The sequence below is a fragment of the Ascaphus truei genome, chromosome 13, assembly GCF_040206685.1.
Source record: "Ascaphus truei isolate aAscTru1 chromosome 13, aAscTru1.hap1, whole genome shotgun sequence".
Taxonomy (NCBI): domain Eukaryota; kingdom Metazoa; phylum Chordata; class Amphibia; order Anura; family Ascaphidae; genus Ascaphus; species Ascaphus truei.
Genome location: NC_134495.1, coordinates 36966353 through 36977002, shown reverse-complemented (window position 1 = coordinate 36977002; position 10650 = coordinate 36966353).

Genomic DNA, 10650 nt, shown 5'->3' with positions numbered 1-10650 from the left:
TGATGTGATGGTAACACAACCTGTGCTGTTTTCTGGGCTGGGAGGGTGTGTTGTTCTAGAAAACGAGTCATCAGACAGAGCCCCCCCTCCCCCCTCCGCACGCACACGTGAGGCAGAAACTTCTGCAGTGAATAGGGGCCGTCACAACTACACACAGTGACACACACACACACAGTGACAAACACACATAGACACCCATATTCACACACACACAAACATATATATATATATATAAATATATATATATACACGAAACACACACACAGTGACACACACGTCATTTGTTGCTGCCCATCAATTTCCAAACAATTTAAAGTCCATCATTCTATAGTGAGAAAGATTATTCAAAAGTGGAAAACATTCAAGACAGTTGCCAATCTTCCCAGGAGTGGACGTGTTATCCTCTTCTATGCACCATTTATTTTAATAGTTAATTTGAATAAAGATAATTTTAATATTAACATTCATCATTAGTGATAATTGAGTGCTACATTTAACTGAGTTCTTTTTCTTTCGGTTTGCTGTCTCACGTTTTAACCTGGTCTGTAACTGTTTCATACGCCTATAATATATATTATCTCTAACTGTGCATGCAATGTATTGTATATAATGTATATACCCTGTTCATTTATGTAACTGTATTTGTAACCATGTATTATTTGTCATATTAACTATGCCCAGGACATACTTGAAAACGAGAGGTAACTCTCACTGTATTACTTCCAGGTAACACACTTTATAAATATAAATAAATAAATAAATAACACCAAAATCTCTAGATAGACAAGCACTGAGAGCATATGATGAATAAACCTAGTCTAAATAAATCAAGGTAATCTAACCTGTATAGTGCAGATAATCACAAGATATGATCAAGGTTATATAAATAAGCAATATTGCTAAACCCTATAACCCGTATAATGAGTATATGCAGATAATCACAAAATATGATAAAGGATATGCAAATAAGCAATATTGCTAAACACTTCCAAGGAGGCTATTGGATTGCTGACATATAGTGCAGAACCCTGACACACACACACACACACACACGCACACACACACACACACACACACACACACACACACACACACAAACACACCCTGATACACACACACAAACAAACACACCCTGATACACACACAGTGATATGCACACACACAAACAAACACACCCTGATAGACACACACACACCCTTATAGGCACACACACACAGTGATATGCACACACACACACACAAAGAGACCCTGATAGACACACACACGCATACACACATATATACAGTTATACCCCACATACTGATACATATATACACAGTCATACACAGATACACATGTACACTTGTATACACACACACAAATAACCTGATATACATATACTGTATACACCAGTACTGCTATGAAAACACCCACCTCAAGTAAGAACTCACAACCTTCTCTGTCTGCACCTCTCTCACACTCTCTCACACACAGACTCTATCTCTGCCCCTCTCTCTCTCACACACAGTCTCTCTCACACACAGTCTCTCTCTGCCCCTCTTTCCCCCTCTCTCACACACACTCTCTCTCTCCCCCCTCTCTCTCACACACAGTCCCTCTCTCTGCCCCTCTCTCTCTCACACACAGTCTCTCTCACACACAGTCTCTCTCTGCCCCTCTCTCACACACACTCTCTCTCCCCTCTCTCTCACACACAGTCTCTCTCTCTGCCCCCCTCTCTCTCTCACACTCTTTCTCTCTCTCCCCCTCTATCTCACACACTCTGGGGCCTATTCACAAAGCAGTGATAAAATCAGTGCGTTTTGCCCCCGACTATGGGGCCTCGTGCACTAAGCGCCGGAAAAAGTCATCGCCGGGCTGTTTAAATGGCCAGTTTTGACAGCGTTGCTACCACGGTGTGCAGAAAGCCCAGACTACCTGTGACAGCAACATTAGCAAAACTGGCGAGTAGCCGGCGACGAGATGATCGCCCTCTGAAAAGGGCTCGCCCGGAGATTTCTTTCTGCTGCAGAGAGAGAGCCGCTTCTCCCTGCGCAAATCTCGCCAGAGATCAAATTTTGTTTAATGTACCCCTTATTTCCCCCCCCCCCCCAATCTCACCTAGGATCTCTTAGGGAATATACTGCTCCGGCTACATGTCTAAGGGTGGTGCATACCTGCTGGCAACAGGGGGAACAACGAAACAAAACACAGCGCACAACGCTCATCGTGAATATATAAAAAACAGTGTTTATAAAATAAAGGTTTCAAGGTTCTGTGTACATCAAAGATAAGGTAAACAGGCACATATAGCTACAATGTAGCTGTTACAGCTCAATGCGCCCTGGAACTGCAAAGGGATGATGTCATCAAAGATCTTGCTTCATATTGTGCAGCTCTGGCAGAGATAGAGTAACAGCCGGTATACAGCTGATCCGGTGTTCGGGCACTCTTTTTAAAACAGTCCCAGAGTCCAGGATGATGCAAAAAGCACTTGATGGAGTCAGAGGGTAGCAGACTCTTTTTCCCTGATGAAGTAGCCAGCAGTGCTATGAAACGCGTTGGAAGCTACCACTCAACAACCTATTTTATGAATATTGAGGTTACTGTACGGTTTATGTCCTTCCACGAGAACATCACGCTACGTGTGTATCTCCCCCATTTCCACCATTGCTCTGGACTCGTGAGTACCTCGCTGTAACCCCTGTAATGGTGCTGCAGGATTATCTTTTCACCTCCCTTTACTACTAAGCACACACAGAGATTTAGACCTACACCTCTGCACAAAAAACTGTATTTACCTACTTTTTCCAAAATAAAGTAAGAAAAGAAACAGACCTTGTCGTGCTTGGAAAAGAGGGCGAGTTGACACTATCTGAGCTAAGTCATCACCACGTGACCCTCTGGCTTCCAGAGTAGTGAAAAGATATTGTGTGCCTTACAGACACTTACAGGAGCTGCTACTCCAGACTCCATGACAATATAGAGCAGCCTCTACAGCAGTACAAGCAAGCAGCATACACAGCTAATACAGAGCAGCCTCTACAGCAGACAAAGGAAGCACCAAGTAGCTCAAACTGCACACAGCCTGCAGCCTTAACAGACAAGCAGCAGCCTACACTACACAGCAGCCTTGCAACAAACAGTGCTTCTTACACAATACCTAACTGCCTTTTTCTCTGTCTGAGTCCACCCCCTGCACAGCCCCACAGTGAGGAGCCACCTTCCCACCTACCCCTGCGCACGTCCCCACGGCCAGCGCCATCAAGGGCCACGCCACCGGACACCCGCCAGGACACGGGTCAGAGCCACCGGACACCTGTGAGTACAGCTACCCCCACGCTGCACGCTGCAGGACACCGCTCGGCATCATCTGAGACACGCCCATCGCTGACAAGGTAAAAGACCGCACGCCACACGCACTGGCAAAAGGCCTACACACACCTACAGCATAGCAGAACTCAGAGCCTCACCAGACATCACGCAGGAAAGCGATCACTCAGACACAGAGACCGCTGCGCAAGTGCAACAGGCGCGGGCAGGCGCAAGGCCCAAACGGACAGTCACACTGACACAAAAGGCCCGCGAAAAATATGAAACTGACATTGAAGCACACCACGAAAGGTTAGAGAAGGCCTGGGAGGACACTGGTCGTGAAATATGTAACGTTGCAAGTACTAGTGATCAGGAGAAACAAATTAGGCAAGCTATAGCCCAATTGAGGTCAAGTCACAAACGTTACCAAATGCTGTCCCAAACATATCTCGCATACCTAAAAAGAATTAACACGGAGCAAAGCCTCAGCGAACGTGACCAGCAGGAGGCAACTGACCTGGAGCGTGACGGCTTCGTGCAGACCACTATCACTGAGGCCGAAGACCAGAGAAAGGACCTTTTGCTGGAAACTGCATCACAGCGCTCCAGCACATCCAGACACTCATCAAGGTCAGCAAGATCAGCGCAATCTCACGCGTCAAGCGCAAGCGCAAATGCCACCAAAGCGAAAGCCACCGCAGAGGCCGCACGTGCCAGGGCCGAATAAGGTCGGAGAGAGGCAACCGTAAGGGCAGAAAAGGCGCGCATAGAAGAGGAGGAGCAGGTCGCCGCCGCCTCCGCTGCCAATGCCACCGCCGCTGCTGCCGCCGCTGCCAATGCGCGTAGAAAGGCCGAATTAGACGCGGATCTAGAGGCTCTAAGCAAAGAAGAGGACGCCGCTGCCGCCATAGCCCAAGCCGAAGTCCTAGAAGCAGCTGCGAGACAGGACGGCGGGGAGCTACCGTACAGACGGATAGCCTCAGAAGATCCAGCCCAACGCACTGAAGACTACGTAAGGAGCCTCTTCAGTGTAAACACCAGCGCACCATCTCAACACGGATGGAGCGACTCCACAGACACAGAAGACTCGCTAGGACCACGGGGAGAAGACGCTGCTCCGTCAATGGCACATGCTGCCTGGGATAGCCACAGCCGTAACAGTGATCCACACGCTAGAGCGCACACGGATGCACCACAACAGGCTCGCAATCCAGGTACACTCACGCGGGAGAAAACAGCCCCTCACACTAGCCAGCAGCCATCACGCGTCCACGCCAAGGAAGAGGCGACCGCACAGACCGTCCCAGCAACTACCTCAGAACGGGATAAACACGCCGATGCCTCAGGTCTGACAGACATAGCCAAGTACATGATCCGGCGTGACCTGGTGCACGCAGGACTCATCAGCTTCGACGACCGCCCTGAGAACTACCGGACGTGGAAGTTCACGTTCAAGGACACAATCAACAGCTTGGACTTCTCAGCTAGGGAAGAGCTCAACCTGTTAGTCAAGTTCCTGGGGAACGAATCCAGAGAGTACGCAAAAAGACTGCGGGCAGCGAACGCGCATCAACCCCAAGTAGGTCTCGACCTAGTGTGGGAAAGGCTAGAAGAGTCCTATGGCAGCCCCGAAGCAGTCGAAGATTCGCTCTTCAAAAGAATCGACAGCTTCCCCAAGATCACAAATAAAGACTACTCGAAGTTACGAGATCTTGGAGACCTGCTGCAAGAACTGGAGTTCGCAAGGAAAGACCATTCCTTAATAGGTCTCAACGTCCTAGTCTCAGCTCGTGGAGTGAGACCCATCCTGGAGAAGCTACCCTTCAACCTCCAAGAAAAATGGATCTCACAAGGCTCCAAATACAAAAGGGAGAAGCAAGTCGTCTACCCCCCATTCTCCGTTTTCTTGAGCTTCATTCGCGAAGCAGCAAGGACGAGGAACGACCCCAGCTTCTTCTTAGGTGCGCAAACCACATACAGTGCAAGCAGCCTGAGGAACGAGAGACCAGCGACGAGATATGGTAACACCCAAACACCCATCTCGGCCCGCAGGACGGACGTGCCTCCCACGACCCAAACTACTCCCGATCAGTCGGTCGCCGGAGACAAGGAAACAAGGGACCCAAACAGGGAATGTCCCATACACAAGAAGCCACACCCACTCAACAAGTGCTTTGGGTTCAGGATGAAGTCCCTAGAGGAGCGCAAGAGGTTACTTGGAGAATTCGGAGTTTGCTTCAAGTGCTGCGGTTCCACGACTCACCTAGCCAGGGACTGTAAGGAAGAGATCAAATGCACAGTGTGCGAAAGTGACAAGCACGTGACAGCGTTACACCCAGAGGCGATGACACTCCACCAACTCAAGAACCCATCCTCCGTAGCGGAGCATGGCGGGGAGAAAGAAGGAGAGTCAACATCCGTCACATCTCAGCGCACCGAGGTTTGCGGAAAAGAAGGTGACAAAATGTCCTGCTCCAAAATATGCCTTGTCGCAGTGCACCCCCAGGGACAACCTGAGAAGGCTATTCGGATGTACGCAATCCTCGACGACCAGAGCAACCGATCGCTGGTCAGGTCAGAGTTCTTCGACATGTTTAACATACAAGACGGTGCTTCTCCTTACACTCTCAGAACGTGCGTGGGGCGAATGGAGACCACAGGGAGAAGAGTGAATGGCTACACCATATGCTCAATAGACGGCAAAGTGAACATGCCCCTTCCCACACTCATCGAGTGCAACCACATGGCCACAAACAGGGACGAGATTCCCACACCAGACGTGGCACTCCATTACCCCCACCTCAAAGGAATAGCCAACCACATCCGGCCGGTAGAACAAGGCGCCAAGATCCTGCTGCTGCTCGGTAGGGACATCATGAGGGTACATGAAGTCCGTAAACAGCATAACGGACCCCACAACGCGCCATACGCCCAGAGACTTGACCTAGGATGGGTGATAGTGTGCAACTCGTGCACCAACAAAGAGCACGGGCAAGACTACGTTGACGCCCGCAGAACGGTGGTGACAGAATGTGGACACACATCTCTCTCTGAACCATGTCTTGGCCATCTCCAAGTGACCGAAGGGCCAAGTGAAGAGAAAAGACAAGGTCATACCCCTGAGACCAACAAAGACATCCTCGCGCCGATGGGATGCGACAATGGCTTAGGATGCTCAGCAGTCCAGACAGCCAAGGATGATGAGTCGATTCCACCGAAGGAAGAGAGTAACCTCCCAAAGGTGACCGACAAAGGGATCGTCCAAAAAACAATAAACAATCAGACAATACTCCCGCGAGCAATGGCACAACTAAGACGTACAGTTGTTCCTCTCCACAGAGTACCAAGCAACAGAGCAACCAACTGCCACGGCTGGCATAGCCGCAAAAGATTGTGCCCCACAGGTGAAGCCACAGTGTCAAAAGGACTGTCCTCTCACACATCCAAAAAGAGACAGCCACAGAGACATTTCATAAAGGGTTTTACTAGGGCAAAAGAGACTGTTCTTCGTTACGTCCGGGGAGACAATAACCTCCCGATGGTAGTCAACAAAGAGACACAAAAGCGCTTAACCAAATTACGGGGAGATGTTCTCGTGCAAGAGAAATGCACCAATGACCTACGGTGCACAGCGTTCCAGACAACAAGGGACGATGACAAGCAAACATCATCAAGGGAAGATAGAGGATTCCCGAAGTTAACAGTCAAGGAGCTTTCTAAAGACGGACTAAGCAGTCGGGTGACTCCGCTACCATTCCGTTCACCAAGAAGGCGCTTCCCAAGCAATGGAGAACGTGCCATCTCTAGGTTCACCTCGCATCTCTGCGACCTACAAAGGGAACCAGAGACCAAAAACAACCTTGTGGCCTTCATCCAAAAGATATTCCTTACCGGCCACGCAAAGCCAGCACCTCTAATGGAGGAAGGTGAAGAATGTCGGTACCTCCAATCACCTGGGGCCTACCACCCTCAGGAACCCGATCAAATCCGGGTAATGTTCAACCCCAGCACTCAGCTTCAGGGAGTCTCTCTGAGAGACGCCCTCTTTACTGGACTAGATTCGACAACCAGTCTTCCAGAAGTATTGCTCCGCTTCCGCAAGGAACCAAACGCCATCTCCTTCTGCCAAACGCCAGGTGATAGAGAGACAAGCTACCACGACTGGCGCACTTACAAGGGGATGTGCTCTGTGGATAAAACTACAGAGACAAAAGGACTGTTTTCGCACAAGGCTAAAAGGAAACAGTGCCAGAGACTCTTACAAAAGACATTGTGGTGCATCAAGCTAACCAAGAGCTGTGCAACCACCTGGCTTCCCTTACTGGAAGGTTTGGCCAAAGAACTTTGACGCCAGTGGTACCGGCCGGTATCACCTTGCTACGAGAATATGGACCTTTGCATTGTTATGTTATGTTTGCATTGCATATATGTGCCACATAGCATGTTATATAGTGGTATCTACAGATACCAGACGGGGAGTGTCATGGAATAGGTATACCCCTGTCTACACTTCTGTTTCACCCCCCCCCCCCTTTTTCCTCGCAGCCCTGCTTGTCAGCTTATTAGTGCCAGCTGTATGTGTTTGGTTCTGCACACAAACACAGTGCCATTTCCCCTCTCCCAGCAGCTTGTTGTATTAAAGATGCAACATTATTGCTACATGTTGTAGCTCCCCCAGACACTCCTGTGAGTTGTTATAGCAGCCCCAGCCTTTCTCTCAAATGGGCTAGTCTGCTTTCTCCCCCTCTGCTCTGCCCACAGATGGTCTGTCCCCAGACTATCTTACTACCCAGCATACATTACCATTTCCTTTCCACCATTGCTCTGGACTCGTGAGTACCTTGCTGTAACCCCTGTAATGGTGCTGCAGGATTATCTTTTCACCTCCCTTTACTACTAAGCACACACAGAGATATTTAGACCTACACCTCTACACAAGAGACTGTTTTTCCCTGCTTTCTCCAAAATAAAGTAAGAAAAGAAACAGACCTTGTCGTGCTTGGAAAAGAGGGCGAGTTGACACTATCTGAGCTAAGTCATCACCACGTGACCCTCTGGCTTCCAGAATACCTACAGCATGGCAGAATTCAGATCCCCACCAGACACAATGCAGGAGAGTGACCACTCAGACACAGAGACCGCTGCGCAACTGCAACAGGAGCAGGCAGACGCAAGGCCTAAACGGATAGTCACACTGACACAAAAGGCGCACAAAAAGTATGAAACTGCATGGAAGCGCACCGCGCTAAATTAGAGTTGGCCTGGGAAACAACCACACTTGGGATACGCAATGTCAGTGAGTGATTTGTAAGCAGCTGCGTACTAAGAGTGGATGAGGACATGACAGTAGCGTGGGGTAGTGCTGATGTGTGAATTTGTGAGACCGTGGACGGGTAAGAGGGGTGGTGGACAGCAGAGAGTGTGTTAAACTTACCAAGGTGTGTATCTGAGTCCGCAGGGGTGATTCAGCAGGGAGAGTGTACCAAGGTGGGTGGCAGAGTCCGCAGGGGTGATTCAGCAGGGAGGGAGTGTCAGAGTGTTATGGTGAGTCTGCAGAGGTGAGACTGTCTGTGGAGTAGGTGTATCCGTGATGTCAGCGTACCTCTTGGCCAATGAGAGCCGTGGGGGAGGCGTGTCACAGTGGAGTAGGTGTGTCCGTAATGGTCAGCGTACCTCTTGGTCAATGAGACCCGTGGGAGAGATGGGGCATGGGCGGGCGGACCGAGGGACCAATGAGAATCCCCACATCTACTAACAATCAAGCAAATTTGAGATTTATATATATAGATTTAATTGGTTGGCTAGTGCTTTCATTTATTTAATTGGTTGGCTAGTGCTTTTATTTATTTAATTTGGGTGTTTAGGTGCTTGTGAATATTTTTTATTATTGTGTATTTTTGGCCTTCATGCTTTTTTATTAGGGTGACCATTGAGTGATATAGTGGCTTATCATGCCCATATTATATGGGTATTATGTACTGTGACGGTAACTTTGTGACAGGCTATTAATAATACACACCAAAAATATAACTGGGTTGAACTGAACGAGGCTTAGATATGATAAAATATAATTTATTCCTTGAAAAAGGTGAACACACGAGATTATACAAATAACAGACAAAATATGCACTTACTTAAAGTCGGAATGATGAAATAATCAGAAAATCTGGATTAGCAGTTCATGCAGCAATCTTGAAACTCACAAAGACACGAAAGACAATAGCCATAGGCTGAGCCTGGTTCTTATACAATTATTCCCCATTGAACACAACCTAAACCCAGCCCCTCTCATAAATCAGTGGTGAGGTTGACAGTTTTACCCCAGAGTAAAACTCCTCCCACCCAAGGACGTTTAAAAACTGCTTTTCCTATCTAAATAACTTCACAACTTCAGTTCAGTTCAGTAATACTTACTGGTACGCGAGACATATTAATACATTCCGGCACGCATGACGTTCCCAATGAGACTAAATATTACTGTGTAATACTAAAATTAAGAGAGATATTAATATCTGTCTCTTAGGACCTGCTAGACATCATGTGTCTGTAATCGTTATTTGCGGCTCGGTCCCCCGGTTACACATATGTAATTTTTAGCACGTTCAGCCGAGGACATCTCATAATATTCTTATATTTAATAAGGTCACTCATTCTGATATCTCCTTGGGTAACCGCACGCCTAGCCTCCATAACCCCTTGTCAAGCAATCCTTTGAAGCTGGGCCTCGTGTGTAGCGAACATTTGTCACAGGTGCTATATTTCACACCCAATGCCCCAGACATTGCCCTTACCTGTCTCTACCAGCAATATGTGTTAACATACACCAAACCCCCTCTGTACTTTTCACACCCAACTCAATCAAGCCTTTTGAAGCCCAGATATTTCTGAAAAGACACCACACATATTTGTGTTTTCCTAAACTGCAGCTCATTAACCCCTTAAGCCCCAGTGTGTGTGTGGTGCAGACACTGGCACAGAAACAATACATTTATACAGGGGAATAAACAGTTGGATGGCTGAAGCAAGACAAAAACACATTACTGGACCCCAGTCCAGTTAACCCCTTGCTTCCCAGGTGAGAGTAGAGGGTGGCCAAATGGGGTGTAACCCCTTTAATGCCGGGCCAAATCCTCTCTCTCATGACATGTACCACTATGCCAATCAATGGGTACAGGGTGTGTATAGTGATCCCGGGCTGGGTGGTTAGGCCTCCCTGGAGGGTAGCTTGGGGAGGGTGGGTTAACCCCTTAATTACTGTAGCGGTTATTAACCGCTAAGGTGATTACTGGGGTTAGGGGCCATTAGATTGTATTTTTTCATGTATTCTTGCTGGCATCGGAGGACATGGACCTGGAA